The sequence below is a fragment of the Tursiops truncatus genome, chromosome 13, assembly GCF_011762595.2.
Source record: "Tursiops truncatus isolate mTurTru1 chromosome 13, mTurTru1.mat.Y, whole genome shotgun sequence".
NCBI classification, from domain to species: Eukaryota; Metazoa; Chordata; class Mammalia; order Artiodactyla; family Delphinidae; genus Tursiops; species Tursiops truncatus.
Genome location: NC_047046.1, coordinates 73,601,464 through 73,628,194, shown reverse-complemented (window position 1 = coordinate 73,628,194; position 26,731 = coordinate 73,601,464). Strand labels below are relative to the sequence as shown.

Sequence of the window (26,731 nt, the reverse complement as noted above, 5' to 3'; positions counted from 1 at the left end):
TCCCGGTGACGTAGCGAAACTTGACGCCGGGCCCGCCCCTGTCCCCGCCCCCGCGGGCCGCCGCGCCTGGAGGGAACTGGCGTCCGGGCCAGGCCTGCGGGGAGCCCCGCGCCACGCCGCGCGACCTGCCGGGACCCGCTGGCGACCCGCGGCGGCGCCGATCGGCGGGGTGGGGACCCGGCCCGGCCCCTACACTACTTTCTTGACCAACGCGTCAGCTGCAGGCGCGGCGGGGTCTAGGAGTCGCGAGCGGGGAAAGGTTCTCCTAGCGGGAAAGTTGGGGACGGAGAGGCCTGGAGCTTCGTCCCTATCATAAACGGGCAATTAGAGACTTTCGTAAACAAACCCCGGAAAGAGTTCGGGAAAGGCCAGTTTTCAGACTCAGAGAGTGTGGAAAGTTCCAGAGAAGTGAAATGAAGAGAACACTTAATAACAATAGAAATGGTGCCAGAAGCCAAGGGAGAAAAGTACCAGATTGAAACTGAAACTGCCGGGAAGTGAACGGCAAATTGAAACCCTGCAGCTTGGGAGCAAACACTGTTTGGACTTGGGGAAGCGGGGCGGGGGGAGAGAGAAGGAAAGTGGATGGGAGAAGTGGCCAGTTCTCCGCCCGGGTAAGGACTGTGATTTTGAAAGAAGAGCATATTCCCCTTGGGTAGGTCTCATTGCTCGTTCCAGATGCTTAGGAACACAAAAAATAGTAGGTCATCATGTAGACAACTTTCAGATGCCCTCGTGGAGGGAGGAACGAGGTATTTGGGAATGTGAAGTTATTTGCCCGATGTCTGGCTGGCCCTTGAATAATTCCATTATTCTAAGGAGAAGGGGTCATTCGGGCTAGGCAACAGATACTGAGGGCTTCGTGCTGAGGGCTTCCTCAGACATTTTCTCACTCTGTCCTCAGAACAACCCTACCAAGCGGACATTCTTACCATCGTGGTCACTTTGCAGGTGTGAAAACTGAGGTTTATAGAGATGGAGCTGCGCAAGCTCACATAGGCAGAGAGCAGTGGCAGGATCTGAACCCAGGCCGACCCATACTGAGCAAGACCTCTTACCCTCTGTGGCCTTCCCAGGAATCACAGTTTCTTAGAAAATGAGTGTTCTTTTTTCATCTGAGCTATATAATGCAGACGTTGCACATTGGTTGCTGAGAACTGCGTGGCTTCCTGGAAGGTTTGGGTTTGGTTCACAGTATTGGTCTTGTGAAAATCTGAATCGGTTACCAACATTTAAACATTGAGAGACTGCATTGAAAGCTGGGATTTCTGGCGTTCTTTGGGAGATCATTAGCTCAAAACCCAAGATTCGTTTTCCGAAAGTGCGGAGCCGGCTAGAAGTGTGGGTGCAGCAGCTGCCCTTAGACGTCGGGTGGAGCTCTTTGGTTGGCCACACTCCCTGCTGTTTGTTTTTCTCATTTACATTATCTGGCCCCAGTAGGCATTTGAACTTGTTTATTTACCTTAAATCACTCAATCAACACAAACCTGCAGGTATTTGTGGCTTGGTCCTGCAGAAATACAGACAATGCTGTAAGCGTGGAACAAAACTACTCTTGAATTTAAACAACTTAGTTTTGAGTGTGGTAAACACATAGGGTTAAGAGTGGACAAAATTCAGGAGTTACCACCACATGTCACAGGAAGCCCAGCAGAGATTCTGCCTAGAAAGCTGTTGTCTTGAACCCAGTGTCCCAAAACCATTCTCAAGGCTCATTTTGACTGACAATGCTTAAGTAACACCATTAGCTTCCTGACTGGATTAATTAGTAAACTTCTCATCAAACCATGCACCCTGAAATGCAATATATACATTCAATGAAAGAAAAACAAATCATATCATGTTTACCCACAAAGGGTGTGTCAATCTTGACCTCGAACATTATCATTATGAAAGGTCATTAGCCACATGACCCACACTTGATGCAAACCTTAGGCAAATTGTGACTTTTAGGGAATTGCAAATTTAACTCCCTGGAAGGAAAAGGGAGGAGAGAAGATTAGAAGGTGCGCTTCAGAGATAGGTCAAATCAGCCATTTATGGAGGACTTGTTAAGATTTTGAATTTGAGATGGTCCATAAACTCTTTTTCAAATCTAACATTCTATTAAGAGAATTAGAAGCTGTGTGTGAAAAGCCTTTCTTAACTATTTGGACCCGGAGAATGACAAAATAATGATTTATCATGAAGCATTAGAATCCCCTGTTATTTCATTTTTTTTTAAAGGACTGGTGAAGACAATTTTTAAAACTGTTACCAGGTTTTAGTTTTCATGGACAAGTTCGAAAATGACAGTGCAAATCTGGCCACGTCTGTGTTGTCAGAGTGTTAAAAAAATTACTAAAAACAAAACAAAACAAAATAGTAGACATGATTACTAATAGAATAGTCATTCATCTCTTTCATGCAGAAAATAAGATTTGGTAGGAAATGAGGATATGAGAGATGAATGAGGGGGAATTTAAAGGAAGCCTTTGACAAAATGTATAGGCTGTAGGCCTGAGTCTGTTTATTCTGATAAAAGGGGACTTGTTTTTTTCCTGTATAGCATGTTTGTTAACATGAAATCAGCCTCATGCATTGATCATTTCAATCTCTGTTTTAAGACAGACACTGTGCTGGGTTCTGGGGAGACAATGCTTCCCACCCCCATGGAACCTACCTTGAGGAGACCAGTACCACACAAATTCAGTGTGCCTGTGAATCACTTGAGTATCTTGTTGAAATACACATCTGATTGTGGAGATCTGGCTGGGCTTGAGATTCTGCATCTTAAACTCGGTGATCCTGATGCTTCTGGTCTATAGATGCCCCTTTGAGGAGCAAGTCTAGAGGACGATACAGGTAAGTACACAGGCAGGTGCAAAAAGATGTACATCAGGGCTGTGCCAGGGAAATTATGGCAGACTGTGGGACCGCCTGGGAGGGCAATTAAGCAGGAAAGGCATCTCCATAGAGACCCAAGGTATAAATAGGAGTTGGCCAAGCAGTGAGGCCAAAGGGAAGAAGTGTGTTCCATGCAGAGACTGAAGAGCAGTCGGGGGCGGGGGGTGGGGGGTAGAGAAGCCACCTGAGGAGTTTGCACATTATTGTGGGGACAATGGGGGCACCACTGAAGGTTTTAAGCACGTGGGTGATATGATCAAACTCTAGAAAGTTAACTCTGGCTGCAGCGTGACTAGATTAACCAAGCTAAGACCGGAGACAGTGTGACTGATCAAGATAAACATTATGGTAATTCTCATACAAGATGGTAGTGTCAGCAAAGACAGTCCCTGCTTCAACCCTGTCTTTATTAAAATTCCCATACTTCCTGACTAGGACAGGACCAAATTCTATCAGAGCAAGGCTTGATATTTGTCAGCGAAAGTGTAATTGACATTTTCACCTATGTTAGTTTCCTAAGGCTGCCATAACAAAGTACCACACATTGAGCGGTTTAAAACAATAGAAATGTATTCCCACACAGTTCTGGAGGCTAGAAGTTTGAAATCAAATTTGGTGTCTGCAGAGCTGTGCTGTCTCTGAAGCCTATAGGGGAGAAATCCTAGCCTCTTCTAACTACTGCTGGTTGCCAGCAATCCTTGGCAATCTTTGACTTTTAGACGCATCACACCTATCTCTGCCTCCGTCTTTTTATGGCCTTCTCCCCTGTGTGTCTGTGTCCAAATTTCCTTCTTCTTATACAAACATCAATCATTGGATTAGGGCTCACCCCAATCTAGTATGACCTCATTTTACATCTGCAAAGACCCTATTTCCAAATGAAGTCACATTCACAGGTTGGAGGGCGAGGGGGAAATAGAGGATTAGGACTTCAGCATATCTTTTTGAGAGAGACACCCTTCAACCCCAGACATCTCCCTTTATCAACTGCCTTAAAAAAAAGTTCTATATATACATATTTTTCATCCTGTTTGCAATTTGCACATTTACAAATCAAAAGGACTTTAGTAAACTTGACAATGGATTTGAAGCAGCCTGAAATAAAGGTCAAAAGCAATATAGATAAGGTAAGAAACAAAATGACGTCTGAGGGAACAGGTTTAGAATATCTGTCTGGCACAGAAAGCGTGCGTACCCCACCACACATTCTTTTTTTTTTTTTTTTTTTTTTGTGGTAAGTGGGCCTCTCACTGCTGTGGCCTCTCCCATTTCGGAGCACAGGCTCCGGACGCGCAGGCTCAGCGGCCATGACTCACGGGCCCAGACGCTCCGCGGCATGTGGGATCTTCCCAGACCGGGGCACGAACCCGCGTCCCCCGCATCGGCAGGTGGACTCTCAACCACTGTGCCACCAGGGAAGCCCCCACCACACATTCTTAGTTGAAGATTGTGGTGTGACTCCTCACCCCCCATCCACCCCCCACCCCTAGGCTTCCCACTCACAAAGCCAAACAAGATTTCAAGAAATGCTTTGATGGACCTTGAAAGTAAATATCATTTCTATTCGTGCAACTTATAAGCACATTATAAAATATGGAAAACAGAGGAAAAACCTGTTTTAATTTCCCAAGGTTTCTGTTCTTTATTTTATTCTCCTCTGTTTACTAATTCTTTTCTGGATTTTTTTTTTTTTTTTGGATTATCACAGATAATGATCATCAAGCATGTTTGTACTTTTTTTTTTTTTTGTACTTTTTTTAACTGCACGAAATAGGCAGTGGAACGGTTCAACAAGCATCAGCGGAATGATGGAAATAAGTCAGGACTACCTATACATTTGTTATCTGAATTATTGATTTTCAACAAGTAAGTAAATCCAAGTAGTTTCGAGCATTTCATTGAAGAAACTATTAGTAAATGCTATGTTAATTAGAACGCAGAATAATGATAAACAAAATGATTTTTAGGTTGTCAATGAGTAACTACTAGGAAGGTAATTCAGTCTTGTGTAAGAGTTAGAAAGCGATGATTGTCCAAGTGTAATCTGTGCAAATAGAACCTCAGAATCAATTGATGAGCTTATTTAAAAGCAGACCTGCCTGACCTCAGGTTAGTGAATCACAATCTGTGGGGTCCTAGCCTGGAAATACACGTTTTAACAAACTTCTATGATAATGTTGGTACACTAACAGAGAGGATGAAAAGGCACTTGAGAAGTGATATTTGACCTCAAGTAGCTTACACTCTAGTGAAAAAAATAAAATATAAATGAATTAGTAGCAAATAATTGAAAATGGATTATAATTTATTGTGCAACTATGTGACACATGAAAATATTTTTACAAAACAGCTAAGTGAACATAATTTGTGCTTTGTGTACTTTCCCGGTTTAGTGTTGTCGTTCACCATTTAAACAATTTAGATAGGGGAAGAAGAAGAAAAAGACCTCTTAATTATCATCAGGAGACAAAAGAAACCTGCACCTTCAGGAGAAATAGGCTTAGGAAAAAAGGATAAAAACAATAATAATATGTACACAACTGACCCAGAGCTTATACCCTGTGAATGGGTCAGAGGCAGAGCTGAAAGGCATGGTAATCATGATCCAGAAGAGGCAGAAGAGGTAAAACAAAGACACAATTGGTAAGAAGAGGGAAACAAGGAATTAGAAGATGTTTTGAGCGTCCGGAAGCTTTGAGCGTTACTGATGCAAGCAGAATTGTTATCCAGCTGTGCGGATAATCAATAGTTGCTTCCTCTGCAAGGGGATACAATTTCATGCTGCGTAGACTTGGAAAATGAGGGAGGCTGAATTCTTAATTACCCTCATTTGTGCCTAATCTAATCTAACTGCGCCCACAAAGTGGACTGAGTATCACTGATACAGAACTGTCAGCCTTGGATTCCCGTTAGTGGGACTCCGATGCTTCTGACTGGGACTCCCCTGGCCGTCTTCCTCAAACTCACAGTTTGCTTCCTGCATTTGAGCCTCTGCCCTTGCCCTTGACTCTGCCTAGAATGCTTTCTTCTGATCTTTCCTTGTCTAGATCCTTCTGGCTACTCAAGTCTCAGAACAAATGCTATATTCTCAGAAAGCACCCCCTGACTGTCCTGTCTCAAATTGCCCGTCCCTACCCTCCAAAGGACTATCTATCTACCATGAAATTGACTGTGTTTAGTTGACTGACTTGTTTATCATCTACTTCCCCTTTTGAAGTCAAACTCCATGTGAGCTCAGATCTTATAGGCTTGTTCTCTACTATCCCCCAGTGCCTGGACCCATGGGGCTAGGCACAGAGCTGATGAGAACACCAAAGCTGAAGGAGGTTAAGTTGTTTGTCTAAATTCACAGTGCTAATAAGTAAACTACTCGCCACTGTAATCCAAACCTTCTTAATCTACACCAAGTTCATCACAGTCATTGGTTGATAAGAAAGCTTGACAATAATCAGAAGAGATCACAAACACTGGGCATTTAAATTCTGCCTCTTGTTTTTCTATTAAAGTATTTCACTTTAACAGTAAACCTCCAGGGACTTCCCTGGCTGTCCAGTGGTTAGGACTCCACGCTTCCACTTCAGGGGACTTGGGTTCGATCCCTGGTCAGGGAACTAAGATCCTGCAAGCCATGCAGTGGGGCCAAAAACAAACAAACAAACAAAAAACAATAAACCTCCATATCTAAAAGCTTAGAAGCTCAGAGGGAGAGGCTAGAATGAGCACCCTTAGGAATTAACGCTGTCCCAAGCTTTCTACTGTTCCTCTTGCTTCTCTTGGCCCTCCTGGGTCCCGTTTGCTGCTCCCCTCCTGGAGCAGGCCATTGCAAGCTCACTGACTCATGCCTCTCCCCCTACACAGTTCTCCAGCATTCTCACAGCCCATTCTCAGAGATTTCGTCCCTGCACCGCCCACATTCCAAACCTCAGTGTGGAATTCCCCGCATCCACTTACATGTTCTGAAACTTCAAATTTGTATGGTTCAAAAGTGAACTCATAGGGCTTCCCTGGTGGCGCAGTGGTTGAGAGTCCGCCTGCCGATGCAGGGGATATGGGTTCGTGCCCCGGTCCGGGAAGATCCCACATGCCGTGGAGTGGCTGGGCCTGTGAGCCATGGCCGCTGAGCCTGAGCGTCCGGAGCCTGTGCTCCGCAACGGGAGAGGCCACAACAGTGAGAGGCCCGCGTACCGCAAAAAAAAAAAAAAAAAAAAAAAGTGAACTCATAGAGCATCCACTCAACCTCCAGATTTGAAGTCTCCATGCACAGCAGCATCCCCGAGACCCCCTCCAGATGTTCAAGCAGGAGACCCGGGACCCACCCTCCGCCCCTCCCTCTATAACACTTTCCTGGCCAATCTATGTGAAGTCATCCTGAATGCCCCTGGAGGCTCTACCTTGCTCTCCACATTCTGGGCCAGTCCCTCCTGCACCTGAGCCACAGCAGGGCTCCTCCCTGGCCTTCCCCTCCATACTTGCCCCTCTTTCATCTATACTCACTTCAGCCAGCCTGACTTTCTTTAATGAGAATTTTCCCTTGTCTCTGTTTTAAATCTTTCTATCCATTGTCCACACGGCCTCCAGAGTGGTCTGATTTTTATTTATTTATTTATATTATTTTTTTAAAAGAATCATCCTTTTTAAAAATTGATTTATTTTTGGCTGCGTCAGGTCTTCGTTGCTGCACGCGGACTTTCTCTAGTTGCGGGGAGTGGGGGCTACTCTTCGTTGCGGTGCGCGGGCTTCTCATTGCAGTGGCTTCTCTTGTTATGGAGCATGGGCTCTAGGAGTGTGGGCTTCAGTAGTTGTGGCACACGGGCTCAGTAGTTGTGGCTCATGGGCTCTGGCACACAGGCTCAGTAGTTGTGGCGCACGGGCCTAGTTGCTCCGTGGCATGTGGGATCCTCCCGGACCAGGGCTCGAACCCGTGTCCCCCTCATTGGCAGGCGGATTCTTAACCACTGCGCCACCAGGGAAGTCCCAGATTTTTATTTTTAAAAGATAGAATTCCTTCTCTGCTCTAGTCTTTTGGGGGTCTCCAGATGCCCCTAGGGTCAAATCAAATATGGAAAACCACATGCCACCCTAAGTGTCCATCAACAGATGAATGGATAAAGAAGATGTGGCATATATATACAATGGAATATTACTCAGCCATAAAAAGAAATGAAATTGAGTTATTTGTAGTGATGTGGATGGACCTAGAGTCTGTCATACAGAGTGAAGTAAGTCAGAAAAAGAAAAAATACCAGGGCTTCCCTGGTGGCGCAGTGGTTGAGAATCTGCCTGCTAATGCAGGGGACACGGGTTCGAGCCCTGGTCTGGGAAGATCCCACATGCCGCGGAGCAACTAGGCTCGTGAGCCACAACTACTGAGCCTGCGCGTCTGGAGCCTGTGCTCCGCAACAAGAGAGGCCGCGATAGTGAGAGGCCTGTGCACCACGATGAAAAGTGGCCCCTGCTCGCCGCAACTAGAGAAAGCCCTCGCACAGAAACGAAGACCCAACACAGCAAAAATGAGTAAATTAATTAATAAACTCCTACCCCCAACAACTTCTTTAAAAAAAAAAATTAATTTTTAAAAAAAGAAAAAATACCGTATGCTAACACATATATATGGAATCTAAAAAAAAAAAAAAAGGTTCTGAAGAACCTAGGGGCAGGACAGGAATAGGGATGCAGACATAGAGAATGGACTTGAGGACACGGGGAGGGGGAAGGGTAAGCTGGGACAAAGTGGGAGAGTGGCATGGACATATATACACTACCAAATGTAAAACAGATAGCTAGTGGGAAGCAGCCGCGTAGCACAGGGAGATCAGCTCTGTGCTTTGTGACCACCTAGAGGGGTAGGATAGGGAGGGTGGGAGGGAGACACAAGAGGGAGGAGATATGGGGATATACGTATACATATAGCTGACTCACTTTGTCATACAGCAGAAACTAACACACCATTGTAAAGCAATTATACTCCAATAAAGATGTTAAAAAAAACAAACAAACACCGTGCCAGAGCCGAAGGGAAAAAAGGGAGTGAGCGTTTGTTCGTTCATTGGTTCTTATTCCCAGATAGGACAGGGGAGGGGGGAGGAAGAGGACAGATGGGAATGTGTGTGTGTGTGTGTGTGTGTGTGTGTGTGTGTGTGTGTGTGTGTGAGAGAGAGAGAGAGAGAGAGAGAGAGAGAAAATGAGATAGAGAGGTCTTAGCAGGATAAAGAGTGAGAAGAGCCATTAGAAATCGGAAGAGATTTCAGGTTAGATACCACATCACTATTCTAAAATAGCCTTCTGAGAGTCCAACAATAACTACATAGAAAGTATTATGTTTTTAAAAATACCACCCATTTCTAATACAAAAAAATATATTATAAATGCACTCCCCAAGGCATATGCAAAATCTGAATGGAGAATCCTGGTTGTGTCCTGAAGGACTTGAAGGAAGAGCTACTCCTGGATGAGAGGACTCTGTCCAGTGACTCTGTGAATGTGACACAGTGCCAGTTAAAGTCCCAGGGAGATTTCCTGGGGAATGTAGCAAATTGAGAACTAGCCCTTTCATTTATTAAAATATTCTAAAGCAGATGTAAAGACATAAGTATGATGACCCATAGGTGAACAGAGCAAAGAGTTAAAGATACAGGCCTCAAAACAGGTAAGAATAAGTTATATGATGGAGCTGGTATTTCAATTCAATGGAAACAAGGTAGATTACTCCATAAACAGTTGTAAGGTGATTGACTATACATCCATGAAAAAAAAAAAGTCTGATTCCTATCTCATTATCTGCATCAAAACAAACCCACAGGTTTAAATATAAATATTGGACACATTAAGAAGTACTTGAAGCAATCATGGGTGACTATTTCCATAATCTTAGAATTGGATTGACCTGTGAATACCAAGTCCCAAGGACACATTTGATTTCTTAGAAGTGTAAAACTTTGGGTCAGTAAAATAACACTATGAACAAAGTCAGCAGACAACAGAACTCCTGAAGAACAAAGGCTGAGGTTGGACCAGGGTCTGCAGCAGAGGCGACAGAAGCACCATGGCACTGGCCCCTCCTCAGATCCCTCTTTTTTGAATGTGTGGAGGGACTGATCTGATTCTAGCGTGCCTCTCCCCCCGCCTCCCCCTCCCTATCTCCTAGGTACGATGCAAGGCCCAGAGAAGGCTGGAGTAAAGACTTAGAGAAAGTTTCACAGCACCCCTGGAAGTTAGGTATCCGTCCTTTCAAGCTCACCTTTACAGAAACCCAGGTCATAATTATTCCATCCTCCCAGAGTAGAACTCTGGAAACCACAATCAGCAGTTGACTTCTCACCTCTTCTTTATCCCCTGTATTCAAGCTGTCATCAATCCTAGTACATCTTTCTTCAAAATGACCTTTGGGTTTAACCTTCCTCCTCAAATTCCTCTGCCTACAGAGTGTGTGATTTCAGTCTGATTTTATTGCAAAAGTCTTCTACCTGGAGGCCTGTCCTTCGCTGCCAGTGGGGCCCCCTCACCCTTCAGTCTGCTTATAAAACACCAATTCCTTGACAGTCATTCCTTTGCTGAAGAATTTGTAGATATTTCTCCATTGTCCATGCAAACAGGTCTGTACCCACTTTCTCTGGCTCATTGGTACCACGGGTCACTGATTGTCTTATGGGTCCCCTAAGATAGAGCTGCACATGTCCCAAAGCCAGGACTTACCCCCTTCTCCTTCATTGCTACCTTTCCTCCAAACTATCTTAGCTGCTTCTGTTACCCAGGGCCAATCTTCATCCTCATCTTCATCAAAATCCTCATCTTCATCAAAACCCTCATCTTCATCAAAACCCTCACCTTCATCAAAACAATATCCCCCAGGGGTATTTTAAAAATCTGTCAAACTTGGGGTGATGGTTGAAATGCTAGAATAATCAGTTTTATCTTCTTCGACAATAGTTAATGACCGGTCATAATGATCTAAGTCTCATAGAATTACACTACATAGACACAAGTCAGGTTAATGGGGAAATTTTGTTCGAAGTTCTCTTATGCCTTTTTTTTTTTTTTTTTTTTTTGCGGTACGCGGGCCTCTCGCTGTTGTGGCCTCTCCCGTTGCGGAGCACAGGCTCCGGACGCGCAGGCTCAGCGGCCATGGCTCACGGGCCCAGCCGCTCCGCGGCATGTGGGATCTTCCCGGACCGGGGCACGAACCCGTGTCCCCTGCATCGGCAGGCGGACTCTCAACCACCGCGCCACCAGGGAAGCCCCTCTATGCCTTTTTTTTTTTTTTTTTAATTTGTCTGCCAGCTTCACTATTTACTTGATATGTATATTTAAACAAGTTACTTCACTTCTCTGAGCCGAGGTTTCCTATTTGGGGAAGGGAGAATAATACTGCTACCTCCCTTACAGGGTTTTTTTTTGGGGGGGGGGGGCGGAGCGGGAAGGAGTAAGAAATCGAATAACACAGGCAAATGGGCTACTTCAGTGGGCGTCCTATCCAGAAGACTCAGGACAATTGGGTCCTTCCCCGCCTGCCTCCCCCCACCAGCGTTCCCAGAATGAGGAGGGCAGGGCAGGAGAGTGCCAGCCTTTCCACCCTGAAGGTCCGCATTTAAGATGCCCACGTGCCTCACCCCAGACACAGAAGCCCCGCCCAGGAAAACTCAAATAGCTGCTCCAGCCTAAGGATGACAGGCCAAAGTCCACCCGGCATTTGTCGGTTATAAACAGGATCACTTTGCTGAGTTCTGCAGAGAAAGGAAAAAGGTAACAGGCAGAGAAAGGAAACTAAAAGAAAAAGAGGAAATGAATCACTTTCTGAGCCTTAGCCCTCAACAAACACAGAGCAGGCTGGGGAGTGACGGCGAGGGGAGTCGTCGGTTCATCGTCAGGTGACTTTGTTTTTTTTTTTTTTTTTTTTGATCTGTCTCCTGGGAAACATGCGAGAGCAAATATCAAAATGTATGTGACTAAATAAAATTCTGGCGGGAAAGGAGCGTGGGATCGGAAACCAAGAGTCTCGCCGTCTCCTTTCCAGGCTCCAAGGACTCTTGGAGGTGGAGCCAGAGGAGGCCTGGGCTCAGGCCCCCGACCTTTAGAGAGCTGTGGCCAAGGGGAGGAAGGGAAGCCGTGATACAGATTTTGTCAGTTTTCACATCGCTGCTGTCAGATATTAACTTCGATTCCTGAGTGCAGGAACGATTCCAAGTTTGAGAGCCAGAAATCTGCTCTGCCACTTAAAACCTAGTATATTCTTACGCAAAGGACTTCCCTGGGGTCCGGGTAGCCCATCTGTTAAATGCTAGTCCTAACCCTGTACCTACTTCATAAGTTTGGGAGAAGACTAAATAGGTGAGACAGTATATTTAAAAATATATATGGTATAAACTGTAGAGTAAGGGACATATATGATTGGTATTGTTAGGCCAGCCATTCATCATTTAGGATGTGCTTATAAAGTTGTAATTGTAACACTGATAAAACGTGGCAGTTCCAAGAATTAAAAATAAAGGGTTTTTTTTTTTTTTAAGAAATCAGTAACTGTGTGCTTCTTAGAAGGAGAATGAGTGGTTGGTGGAAAGGGATTTGAGGGGCGTGTATTCATATTAATTGCTCAGAGAATACGCGAAGACAACTGTAAAAAGGATAAGTACGTTGCTGTCTATTCCCACCATGGAATCCTATACAGTACCCAGAATAAATGATCTACAACCATCCAGACGACGAGATATGGATCACTATGACAATATAGAGTGAAGCAAGTCAGATACAAGAGCACAGAGTGTGTCAGATGTAGAGAACAAACGTATGGACACCCGGGGGGAAAGCAGCAGGGGGCGAGGGGGCAGGGTTGGGGTGGGATGAACTGGGAGATTGGGATTGACATGTATACACTAATATGTATAAAACAGATAACTAGGGCTTCCCTGGTGGCGCAGTGGTTGAGAGTCTGCCTGCCGATGCAGGGGACACGGGTTTGTGCCCCGGTCCGGGAAGATCCCACATGCCACGGAGCAGCTTGGCCCGTGAGCCATGGCCGCTGAGCCTGCGTGTCCGGAGCATGTGCTCCGTGACGCGAGAGGCCACAACACAGAGAGGCTCGCGTACCGCAAAAAAAAACCAAAACAAACAAACAAGAAAAACAGGTAACTAATAAGAACCTGCCATATAAAAAAAAATTCAGAAAAGGAAAGCATACAGAGTATGTGCTCTCATCTATAAAAAGCTCTAAAGGCGGCACAACTAGTCTGTGCTATTAGAAGTCCTGACAGTGATTACACTGGGAGGAGTTAGTGACTAAAAAGTCATGGAAGGGTTTCTGAGTTGTTGATAATCTTCCATTTCTTGATCTGGGTGCTGTTTGTGTGGGTGTGCTCAGTTTGTTAAAACGCATCACACTCTTTTCTGTCTGTGTGTTATACACGCATTCAACGTATAAATAAATAAATATTGAAGAGGGGGTAGGAGCCATGCTAATGGGACTCACAGAGAAATGATACAACTATAAAAGAAATTCTGATTCAAGCTTTTTCAGTATTCACTAGGTGGTATCCTTTGATCTCTAACTGGCGGCTTAAGAAATTCACAGAGGCTGGCATTTGTTAGCGGCAGCAGACATGAATATACAGAGCCAAATGGGATATTAAAATCCGAGTCCAGGTGAACTGGTATCTTTTTCAGTCCAACCATGTAATAGAACAGTGAAATAAAGATCTGATGTATGATTGGGAAACCTGTCAGGATCTTGAAAGGAAGAGGTGGCAATATTCAAATATTAGAACCTAGAAGTGTGAGTGTAAAAGACAACTTTATATTCCTCAGAAATGGAAAATGTCACCGTATAGTGTAGGAAACAGCAGTAAGTATCTGAAGTAGAAGTCAGGTGAAATATGAGATTGGCCATCTCATGGCAGTGGCCATCAAGATGAAGACAACAGGTCTAACCACTGCACCTTACAACCTCAATCCCGGGGCTAAACGGTATAGGCACAAAGCTGGTAGACAGTGGGGTCGTTGTTTGACCCTAGATCTTTGAAGTCCAACATCCAAGCATCCTGGCCCTCTCTCTGTCTCCAGATCACATGCAGCTCTTTCTTTGCTCAGAGCTTTAGCCCTTATTTGTACTTGCCCTAGACTCTGTGGAGGGTGATCTCTCTTATCCTCCAGATCCTTCCTGAAATGCCCTTGAGAGCTTCTCTGCCACCTAATCTGAAATAGTTTTCCCTCTTGATAGCCATTCCTTGCTTGCTTTCTTTATAACAGGTCAGAAACCGTAGTTGCTTAATTTCTTGGGTGGCGGTATTTGTATTTATTTATCAGTCTCCCAAACTAGACCACAAGCTCAGTGAGGAGAAGCCCACGTTCTCTGTGTCTCCCGCTTTTCTTCCTGCACCTGGCACGGAGAAGAGGCTCAACAGATGACTATTTTAAATAAATCAGCCTTAGTTTGTGCCGGGGGAACATGAGGTGTCCGATCCCACAGACCAAGAGCAGTAGCTGTAACCTCAGTCTGCTACTGACCTTCTGTGTTCTTGAATGAGAAGCTTCCTCTCTCTGGACCACTGTTTCCTCGTGTGTAAAATAAAGGCTTGGAGCGATTACCTGCTCTCTAAAAGTTCTCCATTCTAATTCCCACTCCCTAAATTAAACTAATTCACAACAATCTGTGAGTGGCTGGGGGCTTATTGCCATTCTCAGAGAGGGCTGCATTTTAAATAGATAATGCCCCCGTGTTAATCTCTATTTTTAAGCTATCAAGCAGCATGATAAGTGAAAACAGTGGAACTGATTGGAGAGAGATAATTTTGGTCCGAGGGCAGCCTAGCCTGAAAGTCTGCGCCTATGAGTCAGCTGCGCTCAGAGTTCCCGGCTCTCTCAGCGTCAGCTTCTTCCCTTCTGATTTCAACTCAGACTTCAAAAGGACTAGGATTTTTAAAATCGTTCCTGCCCTTCCCCCCTTCCAGGACGACAGCAGCCCCTCTGAAGTCCTTCTGTCCCAGCGGGGGTCTGATCTCTAGAAACCCCAGATTTCTACTTTCCAAGCGTGGGGTTCTATCTGGTGTGGGCAGACGCTGTGGTTTCGCATGTGGGGTGGGAATCATCTCTTGCCATCGGGTTACCCTTCCAGAGCTCAAAGTGTCCTAACCAGGAAAATTAATGTCTGAGCGACAGGGACAAAGGTTGGCTCAGAAGAACAAAGAGAGGAAGCATTCGGTAGTAATAACAATATTGGTTTCTGTGGCAAAATGTAGAACTTGCCCAGGATGGCTTTGTTCACGGTCTCCTCTTGAGTTGTTTTGATCCAGTTGTTATAAAAATCTGTAGCGGTGAGGGCTCCCCTTCCCACCGCTCTCCTTACACACACACACTGTCTCTCTCTCTAATCTGAGTCCTCCAGAGCTCTAACCAAGGGCTCTGTGATCGGCCCAGCTGACCCTCCCTCCTGATGAAAGTGAGGGTACATTTCGTCTAGTCACAGGGACCCCACCCTTGTTTTTTCCTTTGGCTATCATTTTCCTCCTGGCAGCTGGGCTTCGAGGTGGCCCTCTTTGATGCCTGTGTCATAACTAACCCCAAGGGATGTTGCTGTCAGGCCGTACTGGACACCTGCATCTCCATCACCAGCATTGAAGTGACGATTGAATGACTGATTGAATGACTTCGGGCATTGTTGCTTCAGCCAGTGTTTTCTTTCATCTCAGCCTCCAAACTCAGCCTCCCTGCCCTAAAGGTTTATTACCAGAGGAGTTTATTTAAATAAATAGCCCCTAAGCCAAAATGTGCCAGCTCCCACCTCAGTCATAGAATCGTTTTCTTTTTTTCGTGGGTCCCATATTCCAAGAGATCTGGGCGATTTCCAGGGCCATCACCATTAATACGCTGAAAGACAAAGGTCCAAGAAAAGGCGACAGAGTTTCAAATATAAGAGAGACCTGTCAGTATCAGTATGACTTGTGAAAAAGTGCACCCTCCCTCAATGTTTTTTAAGAAAGGATAACGCCACACACGGACAGAACAAACTTATCTTTCTTGGCAGAGTTCGCCTTCTACGTTGTTGCCTCCGGAGCAAAACGAAACTTTCTAGTTCTAGATCAATCTACGTCATGGCCACCACCCCCGCTACTCGATATGAGATCAGGGGACCAAGAACACCTGCATCTCCTGGGAACTAGAAATGCAGACTCTCAGGCCCCGTTCCAGACCTACTGAGTCAGAATCTGCATTATAACAACATCTCCAGGGGATTCGTATGTACCTTAAAGTCTGAGAAGCACTGCTAGCCTCACTCACTGTTAACTTTTTTTGAAACTAGCACGGTGCGATCTGAGAGAATTTAGAGGTATTTCTGTGCCCATAACAGGCCGAGGTCAGGCATTTACAGAACGGTTGGAAACAAGAAAGTGCATTGATTTCCATGCACTTAGCAATTTAAAAAATTTAAACAAAACAAAACCTCTGTTGGAATGTGTAAAACTTGTATTTTCTCATCCTTTTCTTGTTTGATGTGTTTGGACTTATTGGTAAAAGGAAGATTTGGGTTTTACGTTTGTCCTATTTTTGCAAGACAGAGGAAGCATAATTTGCTCCCAATCCTAACAAAATTCACACGTGGTGGACAAATTTTAAATGCCTTAAGAGCTTTTGTAAAATAAGTAAGTAAATAAACGGGATGTTTAATGTTAGTTATCTCTGGGAAGGAGCAGGGCTGATTAATTGGGTATTTGGGTAGGGGGCGTGGGATGCTCTGAGCTGGCTTTTGTAGACTTTGGGGCATCAATGTACACACCTTTAAAATAACCACCATTGTATTGTCTTGTAGTGGGGACTCGAGAGGCTCCCCTTTGACTAGATCTTAAGCAAGTTAACGATGCCCCGTTTAGATTACTTTTGTACTTGAGGAGGAGGGAAAAGATAGGGAAAAGGAGCTTTGGAGAGTCAGCTGCTCAGGAGTCAGTGGGGAGGGGTTGGCCTAGTAACTCCCATTTAAACCTAGGCCTAATTTTCTGAAATATTAACTACATAGAATAACATGTAGCCCCCTAAATTTTCCACATCATAATTTCTTAAACACTAGAGTATATAGAATATTAAACATATACAATCTGCTACCCAAATGTTAATCCTGGAGATTGGACTGTCTTAAACATCTCTATACCTAATTCAAATTCTTCTCCAGGTTGAAGGATAATACTTAAAAGTGAAACTATCTTTTCAAACTACCCAAATTTGGGGATTATCTTCCCATGTAATTTGGGGGGTTGGAATATGCATTGGATTCTCAGCAGACACCCTGAAGGAACATCCTGAGCTTTATTTATAGTCTAGACAGGGACTTGAACCTACCAGCCCCAGAGCTTATTTCAACCTGTTCCATCCATGGGCTTCTGCAGCCCCATCTGTAGCCCATCCTGTTGGTCTCTTAATTGATTTTGTATTTCTTTGGATCTTAAGATAAGTAAATGTGTTTTCCATCTCACCAGGATTCTTTTCATAAACTTCCAATCTCAGGAGCACACAATTCTTCCCTCACCTCTCCTCAGCTTTATTGGGTTGTAGTTGAAATATAATAGTGTGTAAATTTAAGGCACACATACATTTTGATCTGATATCAATGTATCAAAATGATTATTACCCCATTGTGTTAGCTAACACGGTCCAACCCCTCACATAATTACCTTTTCTTTTTTGTGGTGAGCACATTTCCAGATCTATTCTCTTAGCAACTTTCAAGTATATGATACAGTATTGTTAACCATAATCACCATCTGTACATTAGATTCCCCTAAACATAGTCATTTTATAACTGAAAGGACAACATAATGATAAAAGTGCTCTAATTAGATTCTGGACAGAGCCCATGGCTTTACATGACAGTTTGGTTACAATGCTCAAGTTCATTCTACTGACACACTCCACACACACACACACACACACACACACACACACACACACAGAGGCACAACAGCCAGGGCAAATAGAAATAACTATGAAAGGCAATGATTCCTAATTTCTGAATTAAGGAATATACATGAGAAGAGGAAATATACAAATTGCTATGCTTTCTCAAGAGCTTAGAAATAATTTTATAGAAATCAATATATTTCTAGCCAAACACAATATATAACAATATATTTTAAAATAATATAAAGAGAGAAGTGACATCTGGAGGGACTAGGAATGTTTGTGTAATCGAATGGTTTCTTACTTGGGTAAGATCTCCTACGTAAAAAGGGGAAGTCATCTATTCTTAGTTCCTTGGATATCCATCTATGTAAAAGAGGAAGAGAAAAAAGCCCCCTTTCCCCCACACAGCAAAAAGTGTGATTTTACTTTAGAACAAATCAGGAAACTTAAATATGCTGTCTCTATGATTTCTCCACTTATAGACATTTTTTTTTTACCACAATGTCATAACCTGTATATATAATATGTTAAGTATTTTTGATGGAACTGAAGGACACTCTACTTCCTGAAAAGAATTTTGGGGACCGGAGCACAAAATTCTGACCAATTGGGACTGAAAAGTGAGGACTTGCATAGAAGACACTCCTTGAGATTTCTAGAGTCACCCAAGCCCTCCATCAGTTCCCATATATATATATATTTTTTTAGTTCCCATATTTTGAGAAGATTCTTTGCGACTGTGGTTTCTAATGTCACTTTCCAGTAGGAGGGGAATCTTTCTGAGATGCTATTTTTAGCTGAGAGTTTGTTTTTGTTTTTAACTCACAAGTTTTCAGTTCTATAATGTTATTCAGCAAATAAGTCTCCTGTTTTTGTTTTTTATACCCACAGGCTCCTAGATAACTAGGAGAAGGTAAATGGATTAGATAATATTAAATGGGTATAAATCTCATATAGTGTCTTATTTAATTGCCATTGCCACCATGTGGAATAAATGTTTCAGTTTTACAAGATTTGAAAACTGACCTTAGCTACATAGCTAGTAAAGTGGGACAGAGGTGGGGTTCAAACATGAGTTTTTAATTTTGAAATTCAGGCCAGGTGAAGGTCCTTAATGGTGGCTCACATCAGCATTTTATGAATTCCACTGAGGAAGGTTAAGTCCAGGTAATTTGAAATTACCACCATCGACATGACATCATTTCTGCTTTGATTGCTTCAATGACCAAATATGCATATAGTCACTCTGAAACCGTAAAATAAATTTATATAAGAGGATTTATTGTCCTTATATTTTGGTTACTAGTTGCTTGTTGTTTATTCAGTCTTCAGTTGGAGCTGTTCTGGAAAATGCCATTCCAGGTAGGCTTTGTAATAAATAGGCTGTCATACTTTTTAATGCAATCATATCCACTTAGAATTTTGTCCTAAAAGAATTTATCTCAGAGACCCGTGAAGTTATTGGAACAGGAAGCTTTCTTGTGGCCTGCTCTGCTTTCTTTAGATTGGAAGTTTTCCAGGCTTTTTCTCATTGTTTTCCAGGATTCTTTGTGGAGGACAGAATCTTGGAGCAAAATCTGGACTCTCATTCTGGCAGACTGAACATTCTATAATGCCTGGAAATAGTCACTTCTACATGCTTGTGTAAATATAAGGATAGGGCCTGGTTGTTTTCAGAGCAGCATCAGATATATTCATTTCCTGCCCTACCTACATGCTTAGAAGAATCTTGAGATTTTGTGCCTTTTTTTTTTTTTTAAATTATGAACTATGGAGAACAGTATGGAGGTTCCTTAAAAAACTAAAAATAGAGTTACCATATGATCCAGCAATCCCACTCCTGGGCATATATCTGGGAAAGACGACATCTCTAATTCAAAAAGATACATTCAATTCCAGTGTTCATAGCAGCACTATTTACAATAGCCAAGACATGGAGGCAACTTAAGTGTCCATCAACGGCTGAATGGATAAAGAAGATGTGGTTTATATATATATATATATATATATACACATACACATACACACACACACAATGGAATACTACTTAACCCGAAAAAAGAGTGAAATCATGCCATTTGCAGCAACATGGATGGCCCTAGAGACTATCATACTAAGTGAAGTAAGTCAGACAGAGAAAGACAAATATCATACATCACTTATATGTGGAATCTAAAAAAATGACATAAATGAACTTATTTACAAAACAGAAATAGACTCACAGACATAGAAAACAAATTTCTGGTTACCAACGGAGAAGAGGGAGGGGGATAAATTAGGAGTTTGGGATTAACAGATACACACTACTATATATAAAATAGATAAACAACAAGGACTTACTGTATAGCACAGGGAACTATAGTCAATATCTTGTAATAATGGGAAAGCATATAATATATATAATATTCAATATATAATATAATGGAATGGAATGAAATATATATAATAGAATATATAATGGAAAAGAATCTGAAAAAGAATATATATATATATTTTATATATATATAAATCAAATCAAATCAACTATACTTCAATTTAAATTTTTTCTTTAATTTTTTAAAAAGAATTAATGTTTAAAAGAAAAAAAAGAAGAATTAATGGTGAAGGCCAAAGTTTTTATTGTGAAGGCCCAATGTTATAAGGCTTAATAGTAGGATCTCCCGGCTGGACATGACTTATTTAAGTGTCTTGAACTTTTTTTTTTTTAAATATTTATTTATTTTGGCTGTGCCAGGTCTTAGTTGCGGCACGTGGGATCTTCGTTGCGGGATCTTTTTTCTTTTTTACTTGCAGCATGTGGGCTTCTTAGTTGTGGCATGCATGCGGGACCTAGTTCCCTGACCAGGGGACCAGGGATCGAACCTGGGCCCCCGGCATTGGGAGTGCGGAATCTCACTCACTGGACCACCAGGGAAGTCCCCAGGGAAGTCCCCTGAACTATATTTTAATACTCACAGCAGCATTGAAAGAAATAATAGCAAGAAGCAGCATAATTATTACTCAAGTTCAAATTATGAATAATTCTAGGTTTTTTTAAAATGGTGTAACGTCCAGGGCTTCCCTGGTGGCGCAGTGGTTGAGAGTCCGCCTGCCGATGCAGGGGACACGGGTTCGTGCCCCGGTCCGGGAGGATCCCACACGCCGCGGAGTGGCTGGGCCCGTGAGCCATGGCCGCCGAGCCTGCGCGTCCAGAGCCTGTGCTCCGCAACGGGAGAGGCCACGACAATGAGAGGCCCGCGCACCGCAAAAAAAAAAAAAAAAAAAAAAAAAAAATGGTGTAACGTCCAAAAGAAGGTCTCAAAAACACGTCAAGAGAAATAAATCTTTATATTCTTTGCAAACTTTAGAAATAGTTGCTAAAATGTATATGACTCATTAGGTTTTTAAAAGAAACAAGAAAAGAGTGAGCAGCAATACTTAACACTAAATTTTAAAGAGGAATAGAATTCAGGATTAAAGTCATTACATAAAATAATGAAGGGAAACAAGTTTAGAATTGGGAGTCCAGGGTTCTAAGCCTGGCTCTGTTTCTAACTCTATGCGATCTTGGGTAGGTCACCTCCTGTTTCTGGATTTCAGGGGAAATAATACTAGAACCTGACCCTTGTTTACTCTCATTAAGTATCAGATTTCTCATCTGCCTCTTCAAAAATGTTTTGAAAAGGAACTCTCAGTCTTCAGGTTATAACAAAGGCGATTTTCAAGGCAGCAAAAGTCTTCATCGAAATTTGCCCTGGGGTCCTTCTGTTGGTTTGCATATTCATTATCTCATCCAGTCCCACATCACAAAGCAGCTCAGTAAAACAGGGATTTTTTAACTTATTTCTGTAGTAGTAAAATTCCTTTTTATTTCAACATGCTCTCTTTTACATGAAAGTGCATGTTCTGTCTTCAACAGCAATGTTGGCCTTTAAGAAAATGAAAATATATAATAAAAGATGAATAAGATAGAAATAAAAACTGTCACATGCATACAATCCCAACAGGTGACAGTGGCATGAATTTTCTCCTCTCATTTGTGATCTTCAATTACAGTATTTTTCTTTTTTAAATGAAATTTGGGTAAAACCATTTGTTGTGTTCATAATGTTGCCATGTTGTTGGGTGCATTAAAAATAAAAAATAGAAAGAATGGGAGAAAGACATAATCCCTCTATCTTCTTTTTTTTTCTATTAAATATAAATATATTTTTTCTCATTGTATAAGTAATCTGTTTATTTTAAAATTTTCAAAAGCTTAGAAATATTAGAATTTAGAAGCAAATCCTCTGTTATCTCATTCAACCAGAGATAATTCATTATTTTTAGTGTACAACTTTCTAGATTTGTTTATATGAATACATCAAGCATATGTGCACATATATATTTCGAACAAATCATAACACATTTCCCATTCTGTAATCTTTTCACACTTAGTGATATATCTTAACATCTTTTCCATATATCTCTCTCATTAGGCAAATGGCATAAATAATAGTCCATGCCATCATTAATAACCAATGTGCTGGAAATTCCCCGGCGGTCTGGTGGTTAGGACTCCGTGCTTTCACCACCGAGGGCCTAGGTTCAATCCTTGTTTGGGGAACTAAGATCCCGCAAGCTGCGCAGTGCGGCAAATCAATCAATCAATCAATCGATCGATCACCAATCTATTAGTGACGGACATTTTGTTGGTTTTCAATATTTTGCTATTATACACATGCTACGGGGAACATCCTTGAACACTGGTATCTTAGCATTCTTCTGTACATATCTCTGAATAGACAAATTCTAAGTGAAATTGCGGAATCAAGGATATTTTAATATTTGAAAACTATTCTGCGGAAGTATATAATGGCATTTATAGTTACATTCCCTCTAATGGCCTTTGAGAACGCATGACCTACAGCCTCACCAAGCATTTGTCACTCATACACGCTGTAGAAATTATTTTCTCCAATTTGGTGTTTGTGCTTAACTTTGTGATATATGTTTGCATATAGAGTTTTCACCTTTTTAGGTACTTAGATTTGGCCATCTTTCCCTTTACAGATTTTAGCATTGGGTCTATTCTAAGCAGGCCCTACCCCATCAATTATAAAAATATTTTCCACTGTGTACTACCAGTATTTTCTTTCACCTCATTGAAGTCATCCATATAGTTACTTCTTTCTTCTTCTCCCCAGAGGGAAACTATTTGACACAAACTACCCTCCAGAAAGGTCACACCCACCCACATTCCCACCAGCAGTGAATGAAAATATGTTTTAACAGCGTTTGCCCACATTGCACATTGCCTTTCATTTTAATATTTGTCAATTTGAAAAGAAAAAAATATTTCCCTCTTATTTTACTTCACATTTTCTTTATTTTTAATGAAACCATCTTTTAAGATATATGCATTTACAATTTTTGTTTTTTCTCCTGAAACTTAAGTTATGTCCTTTGTTATATCTTTCTGCTGGGCTTCCCTTTTTTTTTTTTTAAATCGATTCGCAAGAGTTCTTTATATTTTCTTATACATTTACAACACAATCAGAAAAGGAATGTGAAAGTTCCGACCCTGTTTTTTCATTATGTATGTTGCAAATGTTTTGAATTGTATTTTAAACTGTGTGTGATAGGGATGAAGCCTCAGATTGTGCAAACAGAGCTGTTGACCAGAGGTAAATACCATAGTGTGGGCAGGGGCTGGGGAAGGGGGTAAAAAAAACTTTCCAAACAGTTTATGGTAAATGTCAGGACAAAACACGCCCTCTCTCCCCAAAAACAAGGCCCCACAAAGTGTGACTCATTCTCATGCTAACAGTCGTGTATTGATGGTGGCTCAGGAGCTGAGTCTGGGGCTCACCCACAAAGGGCCGTGAGGGAAATGGATGGAGGAGAAGAGCGGCCAAAAGGGAGGGGAGGGGATGCCAAGGCCTTAGGGGCTCACCGAGCCTCTTAATACTCCATAAGATGATCTTGGGGAAGATCGTCATAGACAAAATTAGGTATTTTGTCTCTGCTTTGGTTTACCCATGTAATGCATAGGTGAGGACAGAGAATTCAGTACATAAAATACTGTGCGACGTAAGAGAAATGTGCTTTTTCTCTCTTAATCCAGAGCTCTGGGGTCACAGGTGTTTGGGCTCCAAATTACCAACCCCCCCCCCCACCGCAACAGCTACCCCAGCAATCAGAGAGCAGTACATTTCACTTATCAACACAGAAAACAAATGATTTTTATACCTTGCCCATAATGCTCAACGCTTATGACTTTGCATCTCCCTGTTTCAAAGCTCTGGATTTGTATATGTGCATATGTGTCAATCCCAACCTCCATTATACTCCAATACAAATTAATTTAAGAAAGAAATAAATAAAGCACTTTACAGTGGGGGGGGAAAAAAGAAAAAAAAAAAGCTCTGGATTTGAAATCCTGGCCTTCTCACAGCCATGCCGAGCTACGTTTGACATCACCGTCGCTAATTCTATGCTTCGTTAAAATCTTGGCACGTAAGTGCCAAGAGCATGATGCTTCCCATTTTGCTGTACACGTTTCCATGGATATCTGCACATTATCTCGGTGTTCGGCAGCCATACCAGGAAGTAACGCCTCTTTACACTTGCTGCAAGTACAGAGTCTCAAGATATGAATACCAGCTAAAGTCTCCCTATTCGACCTTTGTCATTATTTGCTGCGCTTTTGTATGTCACAAGCCTGCCAATAACACTTTCCTTTTGTGTTTCCTGATTATTCCAGGAGGATGATTGGAAATTTTCAGCCTGGCAGTCAAAGTGTGTGCATTCACCTTCAAGGTTGCTGCGTTTCGGCCCATCTCTGCTTTCAAACAAAGACAAACACCTCTACAACCGGTATCAGCGAATGAACTGGAGTGCAATGGTCATAGGTGAGGACTTTTTCCTCATTCCTGAACCTGGGACTAACCGTCTACATAATATACACTGAACGGAATGAGGTAACCACAGCACTCTGCTGCCTGCCACCGTCCTGAGAAAGCTCGTGATCACTGCCTTGCAAGGGAAGCATGACCTCATCCAAATCATGTATCGTTAGAAAATGCGGTCAAAACTGTCTGCCCTTATAAGGGGGCACATACACATCTCCCCTTTGTTGTTGCTATTTCACCTACCATTTTTTTCTTTGGCACTGAACTGTGATCGGTCTTATCTGAAGATGAGGTTAAGTCAAGGGGAAGAAAGATAAGCACGGAGGAGTGGGAGGAAAAACAGGCAGAAGTGGTCTGGCAGGGAAGCATGTCAACACGCTGCATGGCATCAACAGGGTGTAAGTTTCTAGAAACATTCTGCAAAGTTCTAGTTCGACCCAAAGCAGCTTAGGTGAAAGGCATCGTCTTTACGCCATGGGTGTGACGGAACAACATCATGGCATAGTTTGTTATGAGCCACTCTAAGAAGGTCATCACCTCTGAGGGAGATAAGTCTGTGCAGGTAGGGAGAACACTAGCCCCACCTAAGGGCACTTGCCTGACACTCAGCTACTCAGAAGCTGGGCAGCTGGGTTGGGGGCTACTGGGGCAAGAAATTGGGACTCCAGAAGTAGTAGGGGAGGGAGCCATTGTGAACATCTGTATTGCTGAGAATCGAAAGAACTCTTTTTGACTGGCACTGTATACCCAGGGAGAGTTAATATGTGTTAAACTTAGATAATCCCTCCAAGCAGGCTTCTCTTTACATCAAAACCCACTATCCACCCTTTATAACTTTTAATTGGGGAACGTTTGTGTCATCTAACCATTTGAGGCTATTTTCTATCATTTCAGAATCTCCATGATGTTTAATTCTATTTTTTAGCCTGCACACCTACTCCAAACTCCCATTTCCTTTTCTAACGACAATATTAAGTCATCAGAACTGTGTTTACTAATAGTTTCTCAAGTTCCTCTTATTCATGGGCAACTCTGTAGCCACATAATCACTTTATAAATAACCCATGACCAGGGTTTTTAATCCGCCTTATCTCACTTGTATGGTTTGTAAATTGAGTGTTTTCCCTACAACTTCTTAGCAATCAAGACTTCAGTTTGGAATTTCTTCCACTTACTGACATATTTATTTTTAACTCTTGCCTTGGCCTTTGTTCAGATATGTGTCATAAAGGCAATAAACCCTGGCTGTATACACACACCTTTCCGGGGCTGGTTCAGAAAAGCACGGAGTGAGGGAGTAATCCCATCTGTGATGCAAACTTTGTTTACCAGAGGGTCAGCCCTATGAAAAAACACTTCCCATACAACTGAAGGCGAATACAGGAGACAACAGTGCCCAAACGTCCCAGAGCCGTGGGTCATTGTCATGGTGATGACTTGCGTTAAGGATCTCTGCAGGTGCAGGAGCCTTTGGAATATGCAGAAAGTCTCCAGGCTTTGTGTAAGTCGCCTCCAGCTGGCTGGGACTTTCCACAACGAGCATCTATTCAGCGACTGTGGACAGAACCAGACCTCCATCTTAGATGTTTCCTCCTCTCCTCGAGGGGGTCTGCAACTTTCTAAAAAGGAGTGCCAAATGTGGATTCCTTCCCTTTTGGTACTGGGAAGGGGACGCTTAACTGGGTGGTGCATCCTCCTGCAATGAGGGGAGGGGGATTTTATGAGTATTTCTGGAGGGGGCCAGGGTGATGGTCCACCAGCTGGGGAGACATAAACAGAATCTCTAGTAACTGCTGTGGTTACAGCCAGAGAGGCGTGGCCCCGGCGCTAATTACACGGGCCCAGCTCAGGCCCAGCGTGCCCCCAGGGACCAGAGGAACTCTGGGGTCTTCTTTACTGCTTAGACCAGATGTCTGCCGGCACCCCAGAGATAACCAGCTCAGTTCCCGAGCTCTGTGTCACTAATTACGGGCTTTTTCGGATGTTGTCTCTGCATGAGCCAGACCTGGAAGTGCTGTTTACCAACCAACTTTATCTACTTAGGACAGTGAGCCATCTCTTTCTATCTTGATTTAAAGCCCAGTAAACACAAGGAA

At 42.8% G+C, this 26,731-nt stretch overlaps 1 long non-coding RNA gene across 1 annotated transcript; it reads left to right on the top strand.

Annotated features, from left to right (window-relative positions):
* The first annotated feature begins 44 nt into the window (after positions 1-44).
* Positions 45-26,316, top strand: LOC141276219 (uncharacterized). The gene is made up of 3 exons (XR_012325445.1): positions 45-614; positions 2,607-2,844; positions 24,488-26,316. It is a non-coding gene; the product is annotated as an uncharacterized lncRNA (long non-coding RNA).
* Positions 26,317-26,731: the final 415 nt, after the last annotated feature.